Source organism: Vombatus ursinus, unplaced genomic scaffold (assembly GCF_900497805.2).
Source record: "Vombatus ursinus unplaced genomic scaffold, bare-nosed wombat genome assembly UNPS02014786.1, whole genome shotgun sequence".
Classification (NCBI taxonomy): Eukaryota; Metazoa; Chordata; class Mammalia; order Diprotodontia; family Vombatidae; genus Vombatus; species Vombatus ursinus.
The window spans coordinates 51,212,802-51,228,740 of record NW_020954564.1 but is presented as its reverse complement, the minus strand read 5'-3'; the positions used below and the strand labels follow the sequence as shown (position 1 = coordinate 51,228,740).

The following is a 15,939-nucleotide window of genomic DNA, read 5'->3' as shown; positions in this document are numbered from 1 at the left end:
AAGATTCAGCATAAAGTCTTATGGAGTAAGATGGATATTTGACAAGTAAAGAGACTGAAGAGTTTTCAGAGACCTATTTACTTCATGAAAATCTTTGAAAGATAAACAAGCATCCCAGAAAAAAAGACAAATACTTAAAACAGGCACTTACAAAAAAAGCAGAATTCCCCAGAGCACTATATTGAGGATATTACTAACAAGGAAGAGATGGTTTCAGGTGGTCTCTGAAACTCACCAATATCCAGGAAGGAAAGAAGGAAAGATTATTAAGCACTCATTATGTGCCAGGCATTGTGCTAAGTGCTGGGGATACAAATACAAGCTGAAAGAAAGACAGTCCCTGCCCATTAGAAGCTTTTATTCTAGTAGGGGAAGACAATACAAATAGAAGCTAAAAAGGCAATGGGGCAAGAAGAAGATGGCATGATTCTAGAAACCAGAAATAGAGCTGGGAAGAGAATGAAGACTAGCTTGGGCCCCTTAACCTTCCCACGCCAGCCTCAAGAGTTATTTGTGCCACCGAGTTGACTGAGGCTTTGGAACTTCCATATTCATCTTTTCATATTCTTATAGTAGGAGCCAGAATCATCACCATTTGGGGGATGGGTTTCTTTGGGGAGGGGTGTGAGAGTGGGGTCACACACCTAGGCAGGGATGATTTTGCCATACATTCATTTGATAATTGTCTCTCAAATACCACATATTCCAACACATCCTTGGACATATCTTCTTGTCCATACATCAACTGCCCAAACTGGTCATATATGTGTATGAGTCTGGAGGGTGTACATGTGAACGGTGGCCTAACCATATATCTTGCTCTCATTCATCATATCTTGGCAGTGAACATAAACCTTCCATGGTGGTTCTAGAGATTCCTCAAAGCTCCAACATACTGCTTTAAGTTAAATGTCCCACTCCATTTCCAGGCAGCAGTGCTAGGTTACCAAGGCATTAAGTCAGTCATAATCTGAGATAAAGGAGAAAAGAAATATGCCACTGTTTCATGCCTTTCTGGACTTTGAATCTGGAATAAACTGTTAGAATTCCTAAGCATTGGAAACCAACTGAGCCACATACAAAGAAGGATCCCTAAAAAAAAAAAAAGGTGATATCTAAGGGAAGAGTAAAGCAGCATTGAGATTTCAAGAGCTGAAAGGATTGGATTGCTTTGGCTCATTTTAAACTTTTAGGTTGAGCAAACTGCCCAACAGGGAGATTGTAGACCTTTTCTTCTCATCTACAAATTTGGCCTCATACAGCCGGATATTGGAAAAAATTCACAGATTTCAGGTATTGTGTGGCCCTCTGAAAATCTCTGGTTACTTTTTAAAATCTTAAGGTTATTCCCATATTTCCATTCCTAACAGCAAATATTCTAAGCCAAGGGGCGAGGGGAGTGGGAGAAGGGACCTGTGGCCTCAAGGCCACATATGGCTTTCTAGGTGTTTGGGTGCGGCCTTTTGACTGGGTCTAAGTTTTATAGAACAAATCCTTTTATTAAGGAGATTTGTTCTGTGAAGTTTGGATCCAGTCAAAGGGCCACGCTTGAGGACCTAGAAGGCCACATGTGGCCTCAAGGCCACAGGTTCCTTACCCGTGTTCTAGGCCATAACCTTAAAAACATTTCAGAAGTATTAATAAATCTATGTGACCCTTGGAAAGGAATATCATCCTGTCACTTTTCAGAGAATTACTGTTCTGCCAATTTCTACATTAAACTAACTAATCCAGATGCCAAAGCTTCCTAGGAGGCTAGTCAGCAACTTATGCCCAAGGAGAGGCCAGGAATACCGAAGGCAAAGGTTCAGATTAATTAATCAGAGTGGATTGATTTGTGGCAGACCAAGAACTTGGTATCATTGGGTACAAAATATAGAGCACCCTCTCATATGTTGAGGTATTGAGGAACCTCAACAAAAATTTGCTGAACTTTTTCTGGGAAGACCTTGTAGAAAAATCAGTGCCATATTCTCTCATTTTCCAAATGTCCAAGGCAGGGAAAACATCTCTGCTTCATGGGTCCCACCATGATGTTATACTAAAGAATTCTATATGGAATGAAAATATGTTAAGCTTATATATGCATATTCACACAGGTATGTATACACATGTGGATATATATGTACATGCATGCTCATCATATATATGTTTGTGTATATACATAAGAATAAATACATAGGCATGCATAAGTTTATATACACATATGTACTTAATAATTCTGCAACATCATAAGGGAAAATCTCATAGTCTTGCAAGAAATAAACTTAGAAAAATAATTAGGAGTTTTTAATACCTCATTATCATTACACGATAAATTTATCCAAAAGTTAAGAAAGGAATCACAACTAAACAAAATATTACACAAATGAAAATAAATAGCTATATGAAATGAACCTTATGGGATAAGAAAAGAATATATCTACTTTTTCAGACTTTGGAACCTATATAAAAATTGTTTGCATGCTAGACCATACAGGAGACATAATAAATATAGAAAAGGAGAGATTCTAAACACTACATTTACAGATCATAATGCAGTAAAATTAATATATAATAATGCTATGAATAAAAAGTGTAGACCTCTATAGACATTTAATATTATATAAATAATAATAATAAGTGAAAGAGGAAAGTGTAAAAAAAAATAGGCCATATCAAAAATAATGGCAAAATGGCTACTTTGTGTCAGAATTTATGAGATGTACCCTAAGTAGTACTCAAAGGCACTTTCATAACCCTGAATATTGCCTGAGTGAGGAAAAAAGAAAAAAAATAATGAACTGGGTCTGAACCTAAAAAACTTGAAAAGGAAAAAGCAAACAAAAAGAAGACATTACTAAGATCAAAGAAGAGAATATAATTGAAGATTAGAAAACAATTGAAATGATAAATCCAAAAGCTGAGTTTCTGAATAAATCAACAAAATTTATAAACTATTAGTAAGTATAATTATAAAAATGAAAAGAACAAGATGGGGCAGCTAGGTGGCGCAGTGGATAGAACTTTGGCCTTGGAGTCAGGAGGCCGATTTCAAATCCGGCCTCAGGCACTTGACATTTACTAGCTGTGTGACCCTGAGCAAGTCACTTAACCCCGATGGCCTCACCAAAAAAGGGAAAAAAAAATTGGAAAGAACAATGAATGACAGGAACACATATACCTAATGATTTTCATTCAGTTTCCTAGAACTTTATAATACTATAATATGATAATCAAGTTTTAATCTTTTGTTTTCCTTTCATATATATGATTTTCCCCATCGTGCCACTCTTGAGAGAATGGTTTGAAGTATGTTTTCTGGAATACCAGAGACTTTTTATAAAACTATAAACTGGGGGGAAATTTTAGTATTGGGCATAAACAGTTTTAGTCAACTCTTAGGTCTCTGGGGAATGGTGATGGTTGTTGTCACTAAAGGAAGGAGAAAATCCTCAGAATCCTTAATTCTGTTTGTGTATGTCTAAGGTTAAAATGATTTGACATCAGTGTAGGAAAACTAAACAATAAACATTTCCTTCCTACTTGTGTTTCTGTTGCTTTGTGAACATTTAGCCTTGTAATAACATGACACAGTGAGTTCCTTTGGCAGTCAGGGGCCTGAGCTGGAACCTGTTGGAATCAAGTGAACGATGCCTTAATTTAAGTCATTTTATAATTGTGCATATTAATGCACATGAGATTAATGCAAAATGATATTTTTTTTGAAATTTTGAAAATTTGAAAATTTCAAGGAAATGAGAGACAGATGTTCATTCTTTAGGTTGAATTTTATATTGTTACCTTGCTTTTAATCTTATCAATAAACATCATTTTTGTATCTCATATAAAAAAGAAGAGAGTAAACCTAGGTCTCTGAAATTATAGAGAGAAAATATCAAGAGAGCAAAAGAAATCATGATAAATTGGATTATCAGAGATTATTCTACATAACTGCATGATAATAAATTTGAAAATTTTTTAAAAATTGCTACCCACAAAAATATAAAATACTAAAATTAAAATAAAAAGCAAAAAGTGGATAATCTAAATAGACTGATCTTAGAAAAAGAAACCCGACTATTAAACAGTATCCATGCAAAAATATTCCAGGTTCAGGTATAGTTACAAGTGAATTCTACCAAACTTTTAAAGAATAAGCAACTGCTGTGCTACATAGACTCCTTCAAAACATGGAGAAAATCTCAGAGTTCTACTTTGCATATCTCTTATCACTTATTTGTGTTTTAAAATACCTCATTATATGGCAGTAGATAGCTCTTATTTCTCCTTTTGAAAACTTGTTTTTCATAAATATCCTTTGATCAGTTATTTTTTGGGAAATGTCATACATGTGTGTCAATTTTATATATTATGCACATAATTATATTATGCAATAAATATATATATTAGGCTTTTATCAGAAATATCTGATGCCAATATTTTTCTCAATCTGCAGTTTGTCTTTTTATTCTAGCTCTATCGATTTTGTCCATGAAAAAGCTTTTAAAATGTTATGTAACTGAAAATTTAAAAAAAAATTTATGATTACCTCTATCTTTAGATAAAGGATTTCTGCTCTAGACATAAGTGCAAAATGTACATCCCTAATTTTTTTATGATGTGAACATTTATATGTAGGTCATATATCCATTTGAAGTTTATTGTATTTGATGTAAAGTTCTATTCTAAATTAGTTCTAAAACTAATTTCTTCCTAACTACAAACCAGTCTTCCCAACATTTCTTATTAAACAGGTAATTCTTTTCCTAGTAGATTGTGTCCTGGGATTTATCAAACACTGAATTGCTGTGTTTGGTTGCCTCTGGGCTCTGCTTATCTATTCTCTTCTGTGGATTTACTTTTCTGTGTTTTTTTTTTCTTTTTTTTGGTGAGACAATTAGGGTTAAGTGACTTGCCCAGGGTCACACAGCTAATAAGTGTCAAGTGTCTGAGGCTGGTTTTGAACTTAGGTCCTCCTGACTCCAAAGCTGGAGCTCTATCCACTGTGCCACCTAGCTGCCCCTACTTTTCTGTTTTTTAACCAGCATCAAATTATTTAGAATTACTGCTTTTTAATATGGTTTGAGAACTAGTAATATAAGGTCCCCTCCATTCCTACTTTTTTCATTGTTTCCCTTGAAATTCTTAGACTTTTTGTTCCCCCAAATGAATTTTATTTTTTTTTTTGCTAGCGCTACAAAATTACTCCTTGTGAGTAGAATATAATTTCAGTAGAATATAAGCTCCTTAGGACAAGGACTCTTTCATTTTGTTTTGGTATTTACAATGTCTAGCACATAGTAGGAGCTTAATAAATGTTAAATCAAAAGTAAAGCAATAGTAAAAGGCAGCTGAAATCTGACTGATTGCAATGACTAACCTTTGTTCCATAACAGACAATGAAAACATTCTTGCCTCTTTTGAGCAAGAGGTGGAGATCTATGAACCTGATCAATTGCTGTCAGACATGGCCATTTTGTCATTTGGTTTTTCTGTGTTACAAGGGAAGGATAAATGATGGGGAGGGAGGACATATCAAGAAATTACTGTAACAACAAATGCATCAATAAAGCTTTTTTTTTTAATTGAGAAAGATTATAGGCTGTACAACTCCTGTGAGACAAATATGTTGTTGATCTCCAAAGTGAACAAAAACAGAGTTTTGAAAAAAAAACTATACACCAGCATTATTCATGAGTATTGATATGAAAATACTAGGTAAAATGCTACCAAATAAAAAGAGCAGTATGTCAAAAAATTATACATCATGACTTTGTAAGATTCATGTATGCAATGCAAGGGTGGTTTAATATGAGATCAACAATCAGTATAAAAATCATATCAACAAGGAAAAAATTAGTGTCATTAGAAACAGAGAAAAACACTAAGGCATAATCAAGATAGCAGAGTAACAGGAAGAAGTACAGCCTTGTTCCCCTGACAAACCTCCTCTACAAAGAGCTAGAAAATGCACCAGACTGAATTCTGAATGGGAAATCCAAGCAAAAGTCACAGTGAGGTATTTTTCTAGCCCAGGGCAGCTTATGGAGACAGAGAGCTTTAGGGACAGGAATCTGTCCTGAAGTATGGAGTGCTTAGGGACTAAAAGAAAACCAAGACTGGGTTCCATGGCAGGAAAGCACTGGGACAGGAAGAGATCCAAGGGGATTCCTGAACTGCTACAGCAGGTAGGAAATGGGTGCCATCTGGCAGCTCTGTCACCTACTATCCTATTCTGGGTCTGACTGAAAGGGATGGTAAGGAGAATTTGTTCATAGGGGTGGTGAAGAAAAGTGGTGGTTGGCAGGCCCTAGCTGTATACTGAGCAAGGAACAGGGATGGAAGCAAATCATAGCTCTATGGCTCTGACCCCAGAAGCAGAGCTGGAACTTGGTTCTAGCCTTTAGGCCAGGGTCAAAGGCTACAGTGAAATATCTAGGGCAGGAGTCTCAGACCATAGGAAAACCTGCAGTTTTCCTTTGGGGAGAATAATACACTGGGAGAGAAGGGGAAGGAGAGGAAGAATGGAAATATATCTCATAAGTGGGGTATACTAGTAGAAGCCTATACAGTAAGCAGAGGTGGGGTGGGGTTGAGCGGCACTTGAACTTTTATCTGGACTGGTCAAAGAAGGGAAGAATACAGATATACACAGTTGGGTACAGAAATACATTTTATCCAATAGGAAAATACAAGGGAGTATAGATTTAAGGAAGGGATTAGTTAGAAATCAAACAAATTCTTAAAGAAGTGGGGAAAAAGAAAGAAGTATGAAAATAGGGTAAAGGGAAATACACAATTAACGATTAAAACTATGAAAATGAATAGAATGATCTCACCCATAAAATGGCAGACAATAGCAGAATGGATTAGAAACCAGAACCCAACAATATATTGTTTACAAGAAACATATTTGAATCAGAAAGATACACATAAAACTAAGAATAAAGTCATAGGGCAGAGTCTATTATGCTTTAGCTGAACTAAATAAAGGTAGGGGAAGCAATCATGATGTCAGAGAAAGCAATAGCCAAAATAGATCTAATTAAAAGAGAAAGGGGAACTGCATTTGACTGAAAGGTCCCATAGAGAATGAATTAACATCAATACTAAACATATGAACCAAATGACATAGCATCTAAATTCCTAAAGGAAAAGTTAAGTGAGTTACTGGCAGAAATAGTAAGATGATAATATTGGAGGTCCTCAATTTACTCCCTCTCAGACCTAGATAAATCTAACAAAAAACAAAACAAGAAGTGAAGGAAATGAATAGAATTTGAGAAAAGTTAGATATGGTAGACCTGTGTAGAATACTGAATGGGAGTAGAAAAAAAGTATACCTATTTCTCAGTTATGGCATCTTTGCAAAAATTGACCAAGCAGCAATTGACCAATTGAAGCATAAAAACCTCACAAAAATACAAAAAAAGCAGAAATATCTTTTACTGAACAAAATTCAAAAATATTACATTCAATAAAGGATGTTGGGAGCAAAGGTTTAAAATTAATTGGAAACTAAATAACTTAATTCTAAAGAATGGCTGGAACAAGGAACAGAGCCAAAATGGCAGCGAAAAGGGAAGGACTCACCTAAACTCTCCCAAATTCCCCTCCAAATAACTTTAATGCTTCAAAACAAATTCTGGAGCAGCAGAACCTCCAAAAAGACAGGGTGAAACAATTTTCCATCCTAAGACAACTTAGAAGGTTGGCAGGAAAGATCTATTGCACTGGGATGAGAGTGGAGCACAGTCCAGTTTAGGCCACCCCAGCAAACCAGCAGAAGGGCCTTGGGGGCTACTAAAACAGTGGCAGTAGGGGAGGTTTCCAGACCTCTCAGCCCACAGATAGTAAGGGAGACAGACAACTAGTCAGAACGAGATTACAGGGGTCCCTTTGTTGGCACTGGGTGCAAAACTCTGTTGCATTGCTCAGATATGGATCAGTCCTGGGTCACAGTCCCAGGGCAAGGAGGAACACTAGCACCCCAGAGCTTGTAATTGCAAGGGAATGGGTGACCCTAGTCACAGTTCCAGGCAAAAGAGAGTACTTGTAATCACGTAAAGACCAGAGCACAGGCCAGGAGATTAGTAAACACACCTCTCCTTAGATCATTCTACCTTAGAAGGACTAAAAACTTACAGACCCTCAGAGCTAGCTCTGAAAACATCTGCACAAAAACCCTGAAACTCAAGGCAGTGCCCATTCTGCACCATAAGAACTTTAACATAAAGTTAAAAATCAAGAAATAGTCTGGAGAAATGAAAAAACAACAACATAACCTGATCATAGAAAGTTACTATGGTGAGAGGGAATTTCAAAACACAAACTCAGAAGAAAACAACAAAGTCAAAACTGCTATATCCAAAGCCTCAGCTGGGGACAGGGGCAGGGGTGGGGGTAGGGAGGTAGGGGGTGAGATGTGAAATGATCTTAGGTCCAAAGAGGATTTCTAGAAGAGCTCAAAAAGGATTTTTAAAAATCAAATAAGAGAGGTAGGAGAAAAATTGGGAAGAGAAATGAGAGTGATGCAAGAATACCATGAAAAAAGAGTCAACAGCTTGGTAAAGGAGGCACAAAAATGTACTAAAGAATATAACACCTTAAAAAACAGAATAGGCCAAATGGTAAAAGAGATACAAAAATTCACTAAAGAGAAGACCTCCTTAAAAGCAGAATTGACCACATGGAGAAAGATGTACAAAATTCATTGAAGAAAAGGATTCCTTAAAAAGTAGAATTGGCCAAATGGGGAAAGAGGTACAAAAGCTCACTGAAGGAAATAATTCTTTAAAAATCAGAATTGGATAAGTGGAAGCTAATGACTCCATGAGACAACAAGAAATGATAAAATAAGGAGGCATCTAGGTGACACAGTGGGTAGAGGACTGGCCCTGGAGTCAAGAGGACCTGAGTTCAAATCTGGCCTCAGACACTTACTAGCTATGCAACCCTGGGCAAGTCACTTAATCCCAATTGCCTCCAAAAAAGAAAATAAAAGAAAAGATAAAATAAAAAATTAAATCAGAAGAACGAGAAAGTAGAAAAAAGTGTGAAATATCTCATTGAAGAAACAACTAACCTGGAAAATAGATCTAGGAAAGATAATTTAAGAATTATTAAACTGCCTGAAAGCAATGATAAAAAAAAGAGCCTAGGCATCATCTTTCAAGAAATTATCATGAAAAACTGCCCTAATATTCTAGAACCAGAAGGTAAAATATAAATTGAGGGGCAGCTACGTGGCAAAGTGCATAGAGCACTGGCCCTGAAGTCAGGAGGACCTGAGTTCAAATTCAGCCTCAGACACATAACACTCACTAGCTGTGTGACTCTGGGCAAGTGACTTAACCCCAATTGCCTCACCAATACATATACATACATGCATATATATGTGTGTGTGTGTGTGTGTATGTATGTACATACATATGTATATATGTGTACATATACACGTGTATGTATACATATGTGTATATATACATATATGTATATAAAGTGAAAGAATCCATTGATCACCTCCTGAAAGAGGTGTCCAAATGAAACTCCCAGGAATATTATAGCTAAATTCCAGAGCTCTCAGGTCAAGGAGAAAATATTGCAGGTAGTGAGAAAGAAACAGTTCAAATATCATGGAGCCACAGTCAGAATAACATAAGATTTAGCAGCTTCTACATTAAAGGAGGGCTTGGAATATGATATTCTGAAGGGCAAAGGAGCTAGGATTACCACCAAAAATCACCTACCCAGCAAAACTGAGTATGATCCTTCAGGGGAAAAAATGGATATTCAACAAAATGGAGAACTTTCAAGCATTCCTGATGAAAAGACCAGAGATGAATAGAAAATTCGTTTTTGAAATGCAAGACTCAAGAGAAGCATAAAAAGGTAAACAGGAAAGAGAAATCATAAGGGATTCAATAGGGTTACACTGTTCACATTCCTACATGGGAAGATGATACTTGTAACTCCTAAGACCTGTATTATTAGTAGTACAGTTAGAAGGAATATACATAGAGAACATGGGTGTGAGTTGAAAAAAATTAAAGGGAGAGAAAGGAATATACTGAGATAAGGGGAAAGGAAGAGATAGAATGGGGTAAATTATGTTACAAAAAAGGCATGAAAGAGCTTTTACAGTTGAGGGAAAGATGAGGAAGTGGGGGAAGCAATTAAACCTTACTCTCATTGGAAATGGCTCAAAGAGGAAATAACATACACAGTCAGTTGGGTATAGAAATCTTTCTGACTGTATAGGAAAATAGGAAAGGAAGGAATAAGAGAAGGGGGAGAGAGCTGATAGAAGAAAGGGAAGATTGGGGGAGAAGGTAGTCAGAAGCAAAACACTTTTGAAGATGGACAAGGAGAAAGGAAAGAGAGCAAGATAAACAGGGGAGGAGGAATAGGCTGAAGGGAAATATAGTTAGTAACCATAACTTCAAAAAAAATTTATAGCAAGTTTTTCTGATAAAGGCCTCATTTCTCAAATATATATAGAACTGAGTCAAATTTATAAAAATGAGTCATTCCCCAACTGATAAATGGTCAAAGGATACGAACATGTAATTTTCAGACAAAGAAATCAAAACTATCTGTAGTCATATTGAAAAAAACTCTAAATCACTGTCTGTTAGAGAAACGCAAATTAAACAACTATGAGATACCACCCCATACCTATCAGATTGGCTAATATGACAGAAAAGGAAAATGACAAATGTTGGCAGCGATGTGGGACAACTGGAACAGTTTTCCTCCATCGTTGGAGGAATTGTGACCTGGGTCAACTATTCTGGAAAGCAATTTGGAACTATGCCCAAAAGGCTATAAAACTGCATTCCCTTTGATACAGCAATACCACTATTACGTCTGTATCCCAACAAGTAAAAAACAAAAAGAAAAAGGACTTATATGTACACAAATATTTATAGCAGCTCTTCTTGTGATGCCAAAGAATTGGAAATTGAGGGAATGTCCATCATCTGATAAATGACTGGAGAAGTTATGGTATGTGTGTGAAAAGGAAATCAACTAGTATTGATTACTTTGATTTATTTTTAGGTTGATTATAGAATTAAACTCTTTTCTTTAGGAAAAGCTATCCCTAACAGATAACCGGTAGTCATTTAAATCTAGGTTACCTATAAATTTGGTGAATAGATAGATTGATGACTTTATCATTTAGTAGCAGATAATTTAGAAGAAAAAAAATTATAAACTTATAAGGTTTTTTTTTCTTTTGAAAGGCAAGGTTTCCCTTTGTAGCAGAAAGGGTGGTTGACCAGAGGCTAAGTTCCCCTTTCTGGCAGCTGGAGAAAGGTAATTCAGAGGTTAAGTTACTCTTTCCAGTCTTAGTGGATAAGCTCACTCTTTTCTTTTTTTTTCTTGAGCTAGAGTCTAAATTGAGTAACGGAATCTTCTAAGGAAGATTTTGGGGAAGCGCTGACTGCTAACTATTGACCACAGGTTCCTCTTTCTCAGTATACTTTCTGGTTACAAAAGGCACCACCTGTAAGGCAAGTTCTTCTGGGGTAGGATTAAGAAATCCTGGGAGAAGCTAACTACTCAAGTGACATGCGTTGTCCGATTGAATTATGTTCAAAACATGTTTCTGTCACTTTTTTTATTCCTTTTCTGTTACAAAAATCAGTTCTGTAAATCACTCAGGGTCTCTGCTTTCTGAGGAGTCAGATGACCTGATTTGATATGCAAATACTAGCCTTGTAAATTAAATCATAGATGCTTGGTAACTTTGTCCTCAGTTTCCTTTTATTTCAGAAAATTAATTTTAACATATGATTGTGGAGGAATATTATTATAAGAAATGTTGTTCAGAATGCTCTCAGAAAAACCGGAAAGACTTACATGAATTGATGCAAAGTGAAATGAGCAGAACCAGGAGAACACTGTACACATTATAGCAATATTGTATCATTATCAACTGTGAATGCATTTGCTATTCTTAGCAATACAATGATCTAAGACAATTCTGAAGGACATATGATGAAAAATACTTTCCATCTCCAGAGAAAGAACTGATGGAGTCTGAATGCAGATCAAAGCATACTTTGTTGCTTTATTTATTTTTCTTAGGGTTTTTTGGTCTATGTTTTCTTTCACAACTTGATTAATATGTAAATGTTTTGCATGACTGCATGTATATAACCTACATAAAATTTTTTACCTTCTCAGTGAGGGGGAGAGGAGGGAGAGAAAGAACTTGGAACTCAAAAAATTTTTTTCTACAGTTAATTTTTGTCCTTCCTTTTCCAGGCTATTGACTCTGTCTTGCATACCTCTCATTTCTTTTCCCATTTTTTCTTCTGTCTCTCTCATTTAACTTTTAAAATCCTTCTTGAGCTCTTCTAAGAAGGCTTTTAGGTTTCAGACCAGTTCATATTCCCTTTTGAGGTTCCAGATGTGAGTTTGTTGAAAATGGTGTGATCTTCAGAATTTCTGCCTTGATTTTCACTGTTCTCATAATATGAATCTATCCTAAGTTTCTTTTTGCTCATGGTGTTTGCTTATTTCCAAGAGATTGAGCTCTCCTGCTGGGAAGCAGAGGGCACTGATCCAAGCTTCTTGTGTTGGGAGTCTAGGGCTTGGTCATTGGCTTTGTGTGCTGGGGCCTCTGACATTGGCAGTTGGAGACTCTAGGGTTCTGGCAGCTTACCTGGTGTTGGGCTGGAATCAGCAACACTGGAACTCTAGGGGTAGGATTGAGTACTGTGACCCCTGGAGATTTTCACTCACCTGGGCCTTTCCTTCCTTTCGCTTTCTTCAGCTCCTTTCAGATGGGTGTTGCAGGATGTTTATCCACCTGGGTGGAGCTGTTTTTTCTTTTTTTTTTTGCTGAGGCACTGCGAGAGCCGAATGCTGGGGCACGTGGTGGTTTTCCAAGCTGGTTTCCACTGGTTCCCCCATCCTCACTGAGGCACTCGGGGGTCCAGGTGTTGGTGTTTGCCTGCTCCACCTGGGTTTCAGGATCTCCTCCTGGTATGCTGAGGTGGGGCTTTCTGCTAGCTTGCTGGGATGCCTCCAGTTCTGTACTGTTCCCCTTCCCCCAGGGCAAGGGGCCTTTCCCATTAATCCCTCATTACTGGACTGCTGCACCCTGTCTTTCTTCTGGTTCAGCTGTTCCAAGGTTTTTCCTGGGGTGATATTTTCTGGGCTTTCAGAGGTTAATAAGGGAACGTAAGAGCGACTTACTTCTTAATCCGCCATCTTGGGTCCCAGAAGCGGAAGACTCAAAAAAAATTTTTAAGTGAAGGTTAAAAATTGTTTTTACATGTAATTGAGGAAAATAAAATATTAAATAGGAAAAAAAAGAACAGGACAAAAAACAAATAATAGAAACAGTCAACAATTTCATTAAAAATAATAGCAACGAGACAACATACCAAAAATTTTGGGATGCAGCCAAAGAAGTACTTTGTGGGGAAATGTCTGTCTCTAAATGCTTTCATCAATTAAAGAGAGATAAAGTAGATCAATGAAATAGACATGCAACTAAAAAACTAGACAACCAACAAAAGTAAAAAAAAAAACCCAAAACAATTAAACACCAAAATAGGAACCCCGAAAATTAAAGGAGAAATTAACAAAAATGAAAGAAAAAAACCTCACCCTTTGAATCAATAAATGAAACTAGTAACCATTTTTTTAAAAAATCAATAAAATAGATGCGCCATTTGCTAACTTAATTTTAAAAATAAAGAAGGAAACCAAATAACTTATATCAAAGAAGGAAAAAGGTAAATCCACAACCAAACGAAAAAGAAATGAAAGAAATTATTAGGAGTTATTTTTGCCCAATTATATTCTAACAAAATTGACAAATAAAATTAATGCATATTTATAAAAATATAAACTGCCCAGATTAGTAAAATAGGAAAAAGTACTTTAAATAACTGTAAACTAGAAAAAAAAATTGAACAAACCATAAATACTCAAAGAATTATTTCTCCAATTAATTAATTATGTCTTTATTTCTATAAAGAATGTTTTGCAGTTGTATTTATATAGTTCCTGTATGTGGATAGACTTTCAACTATTTATCTATTCTGTAGTTATTTTAAATGGAATTTCTCTTTATCTCTTCCTGCTGAATTTTGTTGGTAATAATATAGAAATGCTAATAATCTATGTAGATTTCTTTTATCTCCTGCATTTTTTATAAAGTTATTAATTATTTCAATTAGTTTTTTAGCTGACTCTCTTGGGTTCTTTAGGTAGATTTCATTATCATCTCTAAAGAACACATTTCTTTTTGTTTCCTCTTTTCCTATATGTATTTTTCTCAATTTATTTTTCTTCTCATATTGCTATAGCTAAATTTCTAATGGACACATTTGTTTTACTATTAATCTTATTGAAAAGGCTTTTACAATTTATTATATATAATGTTGGCTCTAGGTTTTAAATAAATACCAACCACATTAAATATCTAATTACATTTCCATTTACCTACACTATCTAGAATTTTTAATGTCAGGGATGTGGGATTTTATAAATGTTTTTCATCATCTTTTAATCTAATCATGTTTTTAATGATTAATATAGTTTATTATGTACATAATTTTCCTTATATTGCATTTCTGGTATAAATCCGACCTGGTAATGGTGCATTAACTTAATATATTGTAGCCTCTTTGTTAATATTTTATTTACTATTTTGAGACAATGTTTATTGGCTATATTGAGCTGTGATTTTCTGTTTTGCTTTTCCTTGGCTTAATTATCAAGACTATATTTGTATCATAAAAAGTTTGGAAGAATCTCTTCCTATTTTTGCAAACAGTTTATGTAATATTAAAAATAACTCTTCTTTTAGTGTTTGATGGAATTCACTTTTAAATCTATCTGGTCCTTGGGTTTTCTTCTCTGAAAGTTCATTTGTTATTTCTGCAATTATTTTTATCATATTGGGCTATTTAAATAATCTATTTTTGTTCTATTAATCTGGATATTTTATATTTTCATAAATATTCATTCATTTAATCTAAGTTGTCAGTTTTGTTGGCATATAATTGGGCAAAATTATTTGATAGTTTATTTTATTTCATTTTCAATTGTCATGAATTTACCTTTTCATTTTTTATACAATTTACTTTTCCTTCTTAAAACTACTTTTAATCTACTTTTTTAGTTTTTCTCCCTCAAAAAAAAAAGCTCTTAGTTTTAATTATCAATTCAATTATTGCCTTTGATTTTGCTACTCTTCGGTTTGATTGTCAGAATTTCTATTTTGGTGTGTAGTTGACATTTTTTATTTGTTACTTTTAAAATTTCATTGTAAGCCCAGTTCATTGATCTGTTCTTTATCTCTTTTGTTTATGAAAGCATTTAGAGATACAAAATCTCTTCTAAGAATTGCAGAAGTATGTTGTTTCATTGTTGGAAGTTTCACGAATTCATCTATTGTTTCTATGATTCATTAGTTAATCTCCCCTCCAATTCTTTAAAATTCAGATATTTATTCTCCAATTAATGCTAATTCTTTCTACAAAGGTCCTTTACTAAATGATATTTTATTGTATGGTCAACAGCAAATGATTATATTTAATATTTTGCTTTTCTGCATTCATTTATGAGGTTTTACTCTCCAAGAAAGGGCCAATTTTTATAAAGGTGCTATTCACTCCTGAAAATATGTAAACTCTTTTCTGTTCCCATTTAATATTGTGAGATGTCTATCATATCTAACATTTCTAAGGTTCTAATCAGTTTTTTCCTTTATTCTTGCTTATTATTTTTGTTAGATTTACCTGGGTCTGAAAGGGATGTGTTGAGAATCCTGCCTATTTATGTTTTATTATTTCTCTCTGTAATTCAACCACTTTCATGTATTTAGATACTATGTCATTCATTGCTTATGTATGTATGTGCATATATGTGTGTCTGTACACATATATATGCATATATAGTATTTAATTTGTCATCAATGGCATCTTTAAACAT

General features: G+C 35.0%; 1 pseudogene; it reads right to left on the bottom strand.

The window, feature by feature from the left end:
- Window positions 1–507: 507 nt before the first annotated feature.
- On the bottom strand, window positions 508–1,980 carry LOC114046922 (annotated as a pseudogene).
- Between the last annotated feature and the right edge of the window lie 13,959 nt (window positions 1,981–15,939).